Below are 14,443 nucleotides of genomic sequence, written 5' to 3'. Positions count from 1 at the left end.
ATCCTGGGACACAAATCGCCCGGACCTGGAGATTTGTCTGCTTTTAAGCCTGCCGAAACCTCCAATACCTTGTCACTCCCTATGACAATTTGCTCAAGAACCTCACAGTCTCTCTCTTTCTGAGTTCCATATCGACATCCTCATTCTCTTGGGTGAAGACAGATGTGAAGCATTCGTTCAACACCCAAACAATGTCCTCTGGCTCCACCCACAGATTTCCCCCTTGGTCCCTAATGGATCCTACGCTTTCCCTGGTTATCCTCTTCCCATTGATATACTTATAGAATATCTTGGGATTTTCCCTACTTTTACCAGCCAGAGCTTTATCATATCCACTCTTTGCTCTCCTAATTGCTTTCTTCAGCTCCATCCTACACTTTCTGTACTCCACTAATGCTTCCGTTGATTTGCTCTCCTTGTATTTGCTAAAAGCCTCTCTTTTCCTTCTCGTCGTACCTTGAATGTTTCTGGTCATCCATGGTTCTCTGGGCTTGTTGCTCCTACCTATTACCCAAGAGGGAACATGTTGGGCCTGTACACTCCCCATTTCCTTTTTGAATGCCCCCCACTGCTCTTCTGTAGATTTCCTGACAAGTAACTCTTTCCAGTCTACCTTGGCCAGATCCTGCCTTAATTTACTCAAATTTGTTCTCCCCCAATCCAAAACCTTTTTTGCAACTTGTCTATTTCTTTATCCATAGCAAGCTTAACATGACATAGTCAGAAAAATCCACTATCAATGCAGACGCACTCACAGAAAGCTACTGTAAATACTGAAACGCAGAAATCTTTTGGACATAACGTCTCTCTCAAAAGTTACTATAAATACGGGCACATTGACGCAAACCTACCCTATATAGTGACACCTTGGAGAAAACTACATAAATACTGGCACACGGAAATCTTCCGTAAATGACACACTCAGAAAGCTACTGCTTATACAAACATACTCAGAAATATACTGTAAATAGTGACAGACTCAAACATATGGTAGATGCAAGCACACTTCTCGGAACCTACTATAAATACTGATGAACTCAGAAACTACTGCACATCTGACATACGTCTTAAGACATCGCTGAGGACCAATCTGAGGAGGTCTGTGAAAATACTAGCACATTATAGTACCATTACGCGACAGTAACAGCACACTCCTGATGAGCGATGAGTAACATTGTTTACAATGCCTTGCGTACCCCATTTGGAGGGTCAACGGATGAAACGCAAACCAAGCTCAAAACATCACTTTAAAGCAATTGCTATTTTCCAACTTAAATGGTTTCACTGGGGATTGAACCCAGGATCTTCTGCGTGTAAAGCAGACGTGATAGCCACTACACCATGAAACCACAGATGAGAACAATATCTTTTCGACTGGTGTTTTTCTGTGTGGGGAATGCCTTCGAACTGGGATTCACCTGTGAAACTTCACACTCTCGTGTTGTAAATACATGTTCATTCCTCAGCAATGCCTGCAGATCCGAACACACTCTGGGACATCACCTGCAAATATGGACAAAAACCTCGGACACTTTCCCAAACACTCAATGCAAAGGTACGAATACTCCTAAACACACACCAGTAATACTGACAGAATCCAGGGCCATGCCTTCAAATACTGACATAATGGTGGTGGTTTATTGACACACTCAGTGACCTGACACTTCCAACACACTTCAAATACTTCCCATGCAAATACTGACACAGTCATAGATATCGACATTACATACTGACTGTTAACTTTTAAAAAGAGGAAGTTGAAATCACAGTTACTACTGAAAGAATTATGTCACATGATTTCACATTTTCAACAAAAAACGTTACTGTACAAGTGTCAAACAAAGAAAAACACAACTAACGTAACAGTACAATTTGGAAAGATTGATATTTGAAACCTCAAATCTTAACAGTCCAAGAAGTCGTAGACTTTAAAATCTAACTGCCAAAAGAATAAGGCAGTTTGACTTTTAATTCTACCTCAAGAATCCCCCATAGGTTTGTTCCCTTCTCCTGGGACCAAACCAGCTTAGGAATTCACTACAATTCCTTAGTTTCTCAGCAATTTTCAGAGAATCCAGACTTCCCAGCTTGAGCACGTGACTGCCTCAAAAAAGAAGTGCACCTGGCTCCCGATGCCTCTTTATTGCTGAGCCCAGCTGCTTTCAAAGACAACAGCTTTCTGAAAGCCAAGTGCTTTCTCTGTAACTAACAGCCTTGCTGAATCCAAATGCTTTCCAAAGTCAACCAATGTCTGTCAGCAAGGACACACATCAAAACACCTACAGGCAGCCCCCACATCATCAGGCTCCATAGCAAAGTGGCACATGTGGGATGTCCCACATAGCAATCTAAAGTAATAATTTCCAACTCCAAATCTTCTCTGTGTTCAGGGAATTCATAACATTTAAACCTCTGATAGAGGCAACTTCAGACACACCATCACCAACAAGAAGTTCAGAGAAGTTCCCATTCTTTAGGGTCTTCACAAATCCCGTTATGACCTGACGCAATAAACATGGGCCATCCTATGATCTGTAACCACCCTAAGCTTGTTTGAAGCTTTGCAAACCCAGTGTTTTCCGTTGTCTTGCATGAAAATGTTCAATTCCCAAATTAAAACTATCTCTCAAAATTTAATGGAACCATGAATTAGATGTTCATAACATAGAATCACAGAATAATACAATGCAGAAGAGGCTCTTCGGCCCATCGAGTCTGCACCGATGCATTGAAACACCTGACCTGTCTACCTAATCCCATTTGCCAGCACTTGGCCCATAGCCTTGAATGTTATGACGTGCCAAGTGCTCATCCAGGTACTTTTTAAAGGATGTGAGGCAACCCGCCTCTACTTCCCTCCAAGGCAGTGCATTCCAGACCGTCACCACCCTCTGGGTAAAAACGTTCTTTCTCAAATCCCCCTTAAACCTCCTGCCCCTCACCTTAAACTTGTGTCCCCTCATAACTGACCCTTCAACTAAGGGGAACAGCTGCTCCCTATCCACCCTGTCCATGCCCATCATAATCTTGTACAACCCGATCAGGTCACACCTCAGTCATCTCTGCTTAGGCGAAAACAACCCAAGCCTATCCAACCTCTCTTTATTGCTTAAATGTTTCATCCCAGGCAACATCCTGGTGAATCACCTCTGCACCCCCTCCAGTGCAATCACATCCTTCCTATAATGTGGCGACCGGAATTGCACACAGTACTCCAGCTGTGGCCTTACCAAAGTCCGATACAACTCCAACATTATTTCCTTGATTTTGTAATCTATGCCTCCATTGATAAAGGCAAGTGTCCCATATGCCTTTTACACCACCCTATTAACCTGCCCTTCTGCCTTCAGAGATCTTTGGACAAACACGCCAAGGTCCCTTTATTCCTCGGAACTTCAAAGTGTCAGGCCATTCATTGAATACTTCCGTGTCACATTACTCCTTCCAAAGTGCACCACCACACACTTTTCAGGGTTAAATTCTATCTGCCACTTTTCTGCCCATTTGACCATCCCGTCCATATCTTCCTGAAACCCAAGACACTCAACCTCAGTGTTAACCACTCAGCCAATCTTTGTGTCATCCTGCAACTTACTGATCCTGCCCTCCCACATAGTCATCTATGTAATTTTTATAAATGACGAACAATGGGGGACCCAGCACTGATCCCTGTGGTACGCCACTGGACACTGGCTTCCAGTCACTAAAACAGCCGTCTGTCATCACTCTCTGTCTCCCACAGCGAAGCCAATTTTGAAACCACCTTATCGAGTGACTCTGTATCCCATGTGCATTTGCTTTCTTGATACGTCTTCCATGTGGGACCCTGTCAAAGGCTTTGCTGAAATCCATGTAAACTGCATCAACTGCACTACTCTCATCTACACACCTGGTCACATGCTCAAAAAATTAAATCAAATTTGTTAGGCATGACCTCCATCTGACAAAACCATGCTGACTATTCCTAATCACATTTAGCCTCTCCAAGTGGACATAGATTCTCTCCTTCCGAAATTTCTCCAATAGTTTCCCTACTACTGACGTGAGACTCAATGGTCTGTAGTTGCCTGGTTTATCTCAACAACCTTTCTTAAATAGTGGGACCAGATTAGCTGTTTTCCAGTCCTCTGGCACCACCCTGTGGCCAGAGAAGAATTAGAAATTTGGCTCAGAGCCCCCTGCAAGCTCCACCCTCGCCTCCCACAGCATCCTGGGACACAAATCGCCCGGACCTGGAGATTTGTCTGCTTTTAAGCCTGCCGAAACCTCCAATACCTTGTCACTCCCTATGACAATTTGCTCAAGAACCTCACAGTCTCTCTCTTTGTGAGTTCCATATCTACATCCTCATTCTCTTGGGTGAAGACAGATTTGAAGCATTCGTTCAACACCCAACCAATGTCCTCTGGCTCCACCCACAGATTTCCCCCTTGGTCCCTAATGGATCCTACGCTTTCCCTGGTTATCCTCTTCCCATTGATATACTTATAGAATATCTTGGGATTTTCCCTACTTTTACCAGCCAGAGCTTTCTCATATCCCCTCTTTGCTCTCCTAATTGCTTTCTTCAGCTCCATCCTACACTTTCTGTACTCCACTAATGCTTCCGTTGATTTGCTCTCCTTGTATTTGCTAAAAGCCTCTCTTTTCCTTCTCATCGTACCTTGAATGTTTCTGGTCATCCATGGTTCTCTGGGCTTGTTGCTCCTACCTATTACCCAAGAGGGAACATGTTGGGCCTGTACACTCCCTATTTCCTTTTTGAATGCCCCCCACTGCTCTTCTGTAGATTTCCTGACGAGTAACTCTTTCCAGTCTACCTTGGCCAGATCCTGCCTTAATTTGCTCAAATTTGCTCTCCCCCAATCCAAAACCTTTTTTTGCAACTTGTCTATTTCTTTATCCATAGCAAGCTTAACATGACATAGTCAGAAAAATCCACTATCAATGCAGACGCACTCACAGAAAGCTACTGTAAATACTGACACGCAGAAATCTTTTGGACATAATGTCTCTCTCAAAAGTTTCTGTAAATACAGGCACATTGACGCGAACCTACCCTATATAGTGACACCTTGGAGAAAACGACATAAATACTGGCACACGGAAATCTTCCGTAAATGACACACTCAGAAAGCTACTGCTTAGACAAACATACTCAGAAATCTACTGTAAATAGTGACACACTCAAACATATGGTAGATGCAAGCACATTTCTCGGAACCGAGTATAAATACTGATGAACTCAGAAACTACTGCACATCTGACATACGTCTTAAGACATCGCTGAGGACCAATCTGAGGAAGTCTGTGAAAATTTCAGCACATTGCAGTCCCATTACGCGACAGTAACAGCACACTCCTGATGAGCGATGAGTAACATTGTTTACAATGCCTTGCGTACCCCATTTTGAGGGTCAACGGATGAAACGCAAACCAAGCTCAAAACATCACTTTAAAGCAATTGTTATTTTCCAATTTAAATGGTTTCACTGGGGATTGAACCCAGGATCTTCTGCGTGTAAAGCAGATGTGATAGCCACTACACCATGAAACCACAGCTGATGAAAATAGTTTTTCGACTGCTGTTTTTCTGTGTGGGGGAATGCCTTCTAACTGGGATTCACCTGTGAAACTTCACACTCTCGTGTTGTAAATACATGTTCATTCCTCAGCAATGCCTGCAGATTCTAACACACTCTGGGACATCACCTGCAAATATGGGCAAAAACCTCGGACACTTTCCCAAACACTCAATGCAAAGGTACGAATACTCCTAAACACACACCAGTAATACTGACAGAATCCAGGGCCATGCCTTCAAATACTGACATAATGGTGGCGGTTTATTGACACACTCAGTGACCTGACACTTCCAACACACTTCAAATACTTCCCATGCAAATACTGACACAGTCATAGATATCGACATTACATACTGACGGTCAACTTTTAAAAAGAGGAAGTTGAAATCACAGTTACGACTGAAAGAATTATGTCACATGATTTCACATTTTCAACAAAAAACGTTACTGTACAAGTGTCAAACAAAGAAAAACACAACTAATGTAACAGTACAATTTGGAAAGATTGATATTTAAAACCTCAAATTTTAACAGTCCAAGAAGTTGTAGACATTAAAATCTAACTGCCAAAAGAATAAGGCAGTTTGACTTTTAATTCTACCTCAAGAGTCCCCTATAGGTTACAGAATCTTGGCAGTTTGTTCCCTTCTCCTGGGACCAAACCAGCTTAGGAATTCACTACAATTCCTTAGTTTCTCAGCAATTTTCGGAGAATCCAGACTTCCCAGCTTGAGCACGCGACTGCCTCAAAAAAGAAGTGCACCTGGCTTCCGATGCCTCTTTATTGCTGAGCCCAGCTGCTTTCAAAGACAACAGCTTTCTGAAAGCCAAGTGCTTTCTCTGTAACTAACTGCCTTGCTGAATCCAAATGCTTTCCAAAGTCAACCAATGTCTGTCAGCAAGGACACACATCAAAACACCTACAGGCAGCCCCCACATCATCAGGCTCCATGGCAAAGTGGCACATGTGGGATGTCCCACATAGCAATCTAAAGTAATAATTTCCAACTCCAAATCTTCTCTGTGTTCAGGGAATTCATAACATTTAAACCTCTGATAGAGGCAACTTCAGACACACCATCACCAACAAGAAGTTCAGAGAAGTTCCCATTCTTTAGGGTCTTCACAAATCCCGTTATGACCTGGCGCAATAAACATGGGCCATCCTATGATTTGTAACCACCCTAAGCTTGTTTGAAGCTTTGCAAACCCAGTGTTTTCCGTTGTCTTGCATGAAAATGTTCAATTCCCAAATTAAAACTATCTCTCAAAATTTAATGGAACCATGAATTAGATGTTCATAACATAGAATCACAGAATAATACAATGCAGAAGAGGCCCTTCGGCCCATCGATTCTGCACCGATGCATTAAAGACACTTGACCTGTCTACCTAATCCCATTTGAAAGCATTTGGCCCATAGCCTGGAATGTTATGACGTGCCAAGTGCACATCCAGGTACTTTTTAAAGGATGTGAGGCAACCCGCCTCTACTTCCCTCCCAGGCAGTGCATTCCAGACCGTCACCACCCTCTGGGTAAAAAAGTTCTTTCTCAAATCCCCCTTAAACCTCCTGCCCCTCACCTTAAACTTGTGTCCCCTCATAACTGACCCTTCAACTAAGGGGAACAGCTGCTCCCTATCCACCCTGTCCATGCCCATCATAATCTTGTACAACTCGATCAGGTCACCCCTCAGTCATCTCTGCTTAGGCGAAAACAACCCAAGCCTATCCAACCTCTCTTTATTGCTTAAATGTTTCATCCCAGGCAACATCCTGGTGAATTGCCTCTGCACCCCCTCCAGTGCAATCACATCCTTCCTATAATGTGGCGACCAGAATTGTACACAGTTCTCCGACTGTGGCCTTACCAAAGTCCGATACAACTCCAACATGACCTCCTTGCTTTTGTAATCTATGCCTCCATTGATAAAGGCAAGTGTCCCATATGCCTTTTACACCACCCTATTAACCTGCCCTTCTGCCTTCAGAGATCTATGGACAAACACTCCAAGGTCCCTTTATTCCTCGGAACTTCCCAGTGTCAGGCCATTCATTGAATACCTCCGTGTCACATTACTCCTTCCAAAGTGCATCACCACACACTTTTCAGGGTTAAATTCGATCTGCCACTTTTCTGCCCATTTGACCATCCCGTCTATATCTTCCTGTAACCCAAGACACTCAACCTCAGTGTTAACCACTCAGCCAATCTTTGTGTCATCCTGCAACTTACTGATGCTGCCCTCCCACATAGTCATCCATGTAATTTTTATAAATGACGAACAATGGGGGACCCAGCACTGATCCCTGTGGTACGCCACTGGACACTGGCTTCCAGTCACTAAAACAGCCGTCTGTCATCACTCTCTGTCTCCCACAGCGAAGTCAATTTTGAAACCACCTTATCGAGTGACTCTGTATCCCATGTGCATTTGCTTTAGAACATAGAACATAGAACATAGAACATTACAGCGCAGTACAGGCCCTTCGGCCCTCGATGCTGCGCCGACCTGTGAAACCATCTGACCTAAACTATTCCATTTTCATCCATATGTCTATCCAATGACCACTTAAATGCCCTTAAGGTTGGCGAGTCTACTACTGTTGCAGGCAGGGCGTTCCACGCCCCTACTACTCTCTGAGTAGATAAGTCTTTCTTGATAAGTCTTCCATGTGGGCCCTTGTCAAAGGCTTTGCTGAAATCCATGTAAACTGCATCAACTGCACTACCCTCATCTACACACCTGGTCACATGCTCAAAAAATTCAATCAAATTTGTTAGGCATGACCTCCCTCTGACAAAACCATGCTGAATATTCCTAATCAAATTTAGCCTCGCCAAGTGGACATTGATTCTCTCCTTCCGAAATTTCTCCAATAGTTTCCCTACTACTGACGTGAGACTCAATGGTCTGTAGTTGCCTGGTTTATCTCAAAAACCTTTCTTAAATAGTGGGACAACATTAGCTGTTTTCCAGTCCTCTGCCACCACCCTGTGGCCAGAGAAGAATTAGAAATTTGGGTCAGAGCACCCTGCAAGCTCCACCAACGCCTCCCACAGCATCCTGGGACACAAATCGCCCAGACCTGGAGATTTGTCTGCTTTTAAGCCTGCCGAAACCTCCAATACCTTGTCACTCCCTGTGACAATTTGCTCAAGAACCTCACAGTCTCTCTCTTTCTGAGTTCCATATCTACATCCTCATTCTCTTGGGTGAAGACAGATGTGAAGCATTCGTTCAACACCCAACCAATGTCCTCTGGCTCCACCCACAGATTTCCCCCTTGGTCCCTAATGGATCCTACGCTTTCCCTGGTTATCCTCTTCCCATTGATATACTTATAGAATATCTTGGGATTTTTCCTACTTTTACCAGCCAGAGCTTTCTCATATCCCCTCTTTGCTCTCCTAATTGCTTTCTTCAGCTCCATCCTACACTTTCTGTACTCCACTAATGCTTCCGTTGATTTGCTCTCCTTGTATTTGCTAAAAGCCTCTCTTTTCCTTCTCATCGTACCTTGAATGTTTCTGGTCATCCATGGTTCTCTGGGCTTGTTGCTCCTACCTATTACCCAAGAGGGAACATGTTGGGCCTGTACACTCCCCATTTCCTTTTTGAATGCCCCCCACTGCTCTTCTGTAGATTTCCTGACAAGTAACTCTTTCCAGTCTACCTTGGCCAGATCCTGCCTTAATTTACTCAAATTTGCTCTCCCCCAATCCAAAACCTTTTTTTCCAACTTGTCTATTTCTTTATCCATAGCAAGCTTAACATGACATAGTCAGAAAAATCCACTATCAATGCAGACGCACTCACAGAAAGCTAATGTAAGTACTGACACGCAGAAATCTTTTGGACATAATGTCTCTCAAAAGTTACTGTAAATACAGGCACATTGACGCAAACCTACCCTATATAGTGACACCTTGGAGAAAACGACATAAATACTGGCACACGGAAATCTTCTGTAAATGACACACTCAGAAAGCTACTGCTTATACAAACATATTCAGAAATCTACTGTAAATAGTGACACACTCAAACATATGGTAGATGCAAGCACACTTCTCGGAACCTACTATAAATACTGATGAACTCAGAAACTACTGCACATCTGACATACGTCTTAAGACATCGCTGAGGACCAATCTGAGGAAGTCTGTGAAAATACTAGCACATTATAGTACCATTACGCGACAGTAACAGCACACTCCTGATGAGCGATGAGTAACATTGTTTACAATGCCTTGCGTACCCCATTTGGAGGGTCAACGGATGAAACGCAAACCAAGCTCAAAACATCACTTTAAAGCAATTGCTATTTTCCAACTTAAATGGTTTCACTGGGGATTGAACCCAGGATCTTCTGCGTGTAAAGCAGACGTGATAGCCACTACACCATGAAACCACAGATGATGGCAGCACTTTTTCGACTGGTGTTTTTCTGTGTGGGGGAATGCCTTCTAACTGGAATTCACCTGTGAAACTTCACACTCTCGTGTTGTAAATACATGTTCATTCCTCAGCAATGCCTGCAGATCCTAACACACTCTGGGACATCACCTGCAAATATGCGCAAAAACCTCGGACACTTTCCCAAACACTCAATGCAAAGGTACGAATACTCCTAAACACACACCAGTAATACTGACAGAATCCAGGGCCATGCTTTCAAATACTGACATAATGGTGGCGGTTTATTGACACACTCAGTGACCTGACACTTCCAACACACTTCAAATACTTCCCATGCAAATATTGACACAGTCATAGATATCGACATTACATACTGACTGTTAACTTTTGAAAAGAGGAAGTTGAAATCACAGTTACTACTGAAAGAATTATGTCACATGATTTCACATTTTCAACAAAAAACATTACTGTACAAGTGTATAACAAAGAAAAACACAACTAACGTAACAGTACAATTTGGAAAGATTGATATTTGAAACCTCAAATCTTAACAGTCCAAGAAGTCGTAGACTTTAAAATCTAAATGCCAAAAGAATAAGGCAGTTTGACTTTTAATTCTACCTCAAGAGTCCCCTATAGGTTACAGAATCTTGGCAGTTTGTTCCCTTCTCTTTGGACCAAACCAGCTTAGGAATTCACTACAATTCCTTAGTTTCTCAGCAATTTTCGGAGAATCCAGACTTCCCAGCTTGAGCACACGACTGCCTCAAAAAAGAAGTGCACCTGGCTCCCGATGCCTCTTTATTGCTGAGCCCAGCTGCTTTCAAAGACAACAGCTTTCTGAAAGCCAAGTGCTTTCTCTGTAACAGCCTTGCTGAATCCAAATGCTTTCCAAAGTCAACCAATGTCTGTCAGCAAGGACACACATTAAAACACCTACAGGCAGCCCCCACATCATCAGGCTCCATAGCAAAGTGGCACATGTGGGATGTCCCACATAGCAATCTAAAGTAATAATTTCCAACTCCAAATCTTCTCTGTGTTCAGGGAATTCATAACATTTAAACCTCTGATAGAGGCAACTTCAGACACACCATCACCAACAAGAAGTTCAGAGAAGTTCCCATTCTTTAGGGTCTTCACAAATCCCGTGATGACCTGATGCAATAAACATGGGCCATCCTATGATTTGTAACCACCCTAAGCTTGTTTGAAGCTTTGCAAACCCAGTGTTTTCCATTGTCTTGCATGAAAATGTTCAATTCCCAAATTAAAACTATCTCTCAGAATTTAATGGAACCATGAATTAGATGTTCATAACATAGAATCACAGAATAATACAATGCAGAAGAGGCTCTTCGGCCCATCGATTCTGCACCGATGCATTAAAGACACTTGACCTGCCTACCTAATCCCATTTGCCGGCACTTGGCCCATAGCCTTGAATGTTATGACATGCCAAGTGCTCATCCAGGTACTTTTTAAAGGATGTGAGGCAACCCGCCTCTACTTCCCTCCCAGGCAGTGCATTCCAGACCGTCACCACCCTCTGGGTAAAAACGTTCTTTCTCAAATCCCCCTTAAACCTCCTGCCCCTCACCTTAAACTTGTGTCCCCTCATAACTGACCCTTCAACTAAGGGGAACAGCTGCTCCCTATCCACCCTGTCCATGCCCATCATAATCTTGTACAACTCGATCAGGTCACCCCTCAGTCATCTCTGCTTAGGCGAAAACAACCCAAGCCTATCCAACCTCTCTTGATTGCTTAAATGCTTCACCCCAGGCAACATCCTGGTGAATCGCCTCTGCACCCCCTCCAGTGCAATCACATCCTTCCTATAATGTGGCGACCAGAATTGCACACAGTACTCCAGCTGTGGCCTTCCCAAAGTCCGATACAACTCCAATATGACCTCCTTGCTTTTGTAATCTATGCCTCCATTGATAAAGGCAAGTGTCCCATATGCCTTTTACAACACCCTGTTAACCTGCCCTTCTGCCTTCAGAGATCTATGGACAAACACGCCAAGGTCCATTTATTCCTCGGAACTTCCCAGTGTCAGGCCATTCATTGAATACTTCCGTGTCACATTACTCCTTCCAAAGTGCACCACCACACACTTTTCAGGGTTAAATTCTATCTGCCACTTTACTGCCCATTTGACCATCCCGTCTATATCTTCCTGTCACCCAAGACACTCAACCTCAGTGTTAACCATTCGGCCAATCTTTGTGTCATCCTCCAACTTACTGATCCTGCCCTCCCACATAGTCATCTATGTAATTTTTATAAATGACGAACAATGGGGGACCCAGCACTGATCCCTGTGGTACGCCACTGGACACTGGCTTCCAGTCACTAAAACAGCCGTCTGTCATCACTCTCTGTCTCCCACAGTGAAGTCAATTTTGAAACCACCTTATCGAGTGACTCTGTATCCCATGCGCATTTGCTTCAGAACATAGAACATAGAACATAGAACATGACAGCGCAGTACAGGCCCTTCGGCCCTCGATGCTGCGCCGACCTGTGAAACCATCTGACCTAAACTATTCCATTTTCATCCATATGTCTATCCAATGACCACTTAAATGCCCTTAATGTTGGCGAGTCTACTACTGTTGCAGGCAGGGCGTTCCACGCCCCTACTACTCTCTGAGTAGATAAGTCTTTCTTGATAAGTCTCCCATGTGGGCCCTTGTCAAAGGCTTTGCTGAAATCCATGTAAACTGCATCAACTGCACTACCCTCATCTACACACCTGGTCACATGCTCAAAAAATTCAATCAAATTTGTTAGGCATGACCTCCCTCTGACAAAACCATGCTGAATATTCCTAATCAAATTTAGCCTCGCCAAGTGGACATTGATTCTCTCCTTCCGAAATTTCTCCAATAGTTTCCCTACTACTGACGTGAGACTCAATGGTCTGTAGTTGCCTGGTTTATCTCAACAACCTTTCTGAAATAGTGGGACCACATTAGCTGTTTTCCAGTCCTCTGGCACCACCCTGTGGCCAGAGAAGAAATAGAAATTTGGGTCAGAACCCCCTGCAAGCTCCACCCTCGCCTCCCACAGCATCCTGGGACACAAATCGCCCGGACCTGGAGATTTGTCTGCTTTTAAGCCTGCCGAAACCTCCAATACCTTGTCACTCCCTGTGACAATTTGCTCAAGAACCTCACAGTCTCTCTCTTTCTGAGTTCCATATCTACATCCTCATTTTCTTGGGTGAAGACAGATGTGAAGCATTCGTTCAAAACCCAACCAATGTCCTCTGGCTCCACCCACAGATTTCCCCCTTGGTCCCTAATGGATCCTACGCTTTCCCTGGTTATCCTCTTCCCATTGATATACTTATAGAATATCTTGGGATTTTCCCTACTTTTACCAGCCAGAGCTTTCTCATATCCCCTCTTTGCTCTCCTAATTGCTTTCTTCAGCTCCATCCTACACTTTCTGTACTCCACTAATGCTTCCGTTGATTTGATCTCCTTGTATTTGCTAAAGGCCTCTCTTTTCCTTCTCATCGTACCTTGAATGTTTCTGGTCATCCATGGTTCTCTGGGCTTGTTGCTCCTACCTATTACCCAAGAGGGAACATGTTGGGCCTGTACACTCCCCATTTCCTTTTTGAATGCCCCCCACTGCTCTTCTGTAGATTTCGTGACAAGTAACTCTTTCCAGTCTACCTTGGCCAGATCCTGCCTTAATTTACTAAAATAAGCTCTCCCCTAATCCAAAACCTTTTTTTGCAACTTGTCTATTTCTTTATCCATAGCAAGCTTAACATGACATAGTCAGAAAAATACACTATCAATGCAGACGCACTCACAGAAAGCTACTGTAAATACTTACACGCAGAAATCTTTTGGACATAATGTCCCTCAAAAGTTACTGTAAATACAGGCACATTGACGCAAACCTACCCGATACAGTGACACCTTGGAGAAAACGACATAAATACTGGCACACGGAAATCTTCCGTAAATGATACACTCAGAAAGGTACTGCTTATTCAAACATACTCAGAAATCTACTGTAAATAGTGACACACTCAAACATATGGTAGATGCAAGCACACTTCTCGGAACCTACTATAAATACTGATGAACTCAGAAACTACTGCACATCTGACATACGTCTTCAGACATCGCTGAGGACCAATCTGAGGAAGTCTGTGAAAATACTAGCACATTATAGTACCATTACGCGACAGTAACAGCACACTCCTGATGAGCGATGAGTAACATTGTTTCCAATGCCTTGCGTACCCCATTTTGAGGGTCAACGGATGAAACGCAAACCAAGCTCAAAACTTCACTTTAAAGCAATTGCTGTTTTCCAACTTAAATGGTTTCACTGGGGATTGAACCCAGGATCTTCTGCGTGTAAAGCAGACGTGATAGCCACGACACCATGAAACCACAGAT

General features: G+C 43.6%; 4 non-coding genes across 4 annotated transcripts; all 4 read right to left on the bottom strand.

Annotated features, from left to right (window-relative positions):
- Positions 1-1,276: 1,276 nt before the first annotated feature.
- trnav-uac (transfer RNA valine (anticodon UAC)) lies at positions 1,277-1,349 on the bottom strand. The gene has a single exon. It is a non-coding gene; the product is annotated as a tRNA-Val (tRNA).
- Positions 1,350-5,484: 4,135 nt separating this feature from the next.
- trnav-uac (transfer RNA valine (anticodon UAC)) lies at positions 5,485-5,557 on the bottom strand. Its single transcript has one exon. It is a non-coding gene; the product is annotated as a tRNA-Val (tRNA).
- Positions 5,558-9,926: 4,369 nt separating this feature from the next.
- Positions 9,927-9,999, bottom strand: trnav-uac (transfer RNA valine (anticodon UAC)). Its single transcript has one exon. It is a non-coding gene; the product is annotated as a tRNA-Val (tRNA).
- Positions 10,000-14,364: 4,365 nt separating this feature from the next.
- Positions 14,365-14,437, bottom strand: trnav-uac (transfer RNA valine (anticodon UAC)). Its single transcript has one exon. It is a non-coding gene; the product is annotated as a tRNA-Val (tRNA).
- Positions 14,438-14,443: the final 6 nt, after the last annotated feature.

Source organism: Heterodontus francisci, chromosome 1 (genome assembly GCF_036365525.1).
Source record: "Heterodontus francisci isolate sHetFra1 chromosome 1, sHetFra1.hap1, whole genome shotgun sequence".
Taxonomy (NCBI): domain Eukaryota; kingdom Metazoa; phylum Chordata; class Chondrichthyes; order Heterodontiformes; family Heterodontidae; genus Heterodontus; species Heterodontus francisci.
This window is presented reverse-complemented; position numbering and strand designations above follow the sequence as displayed.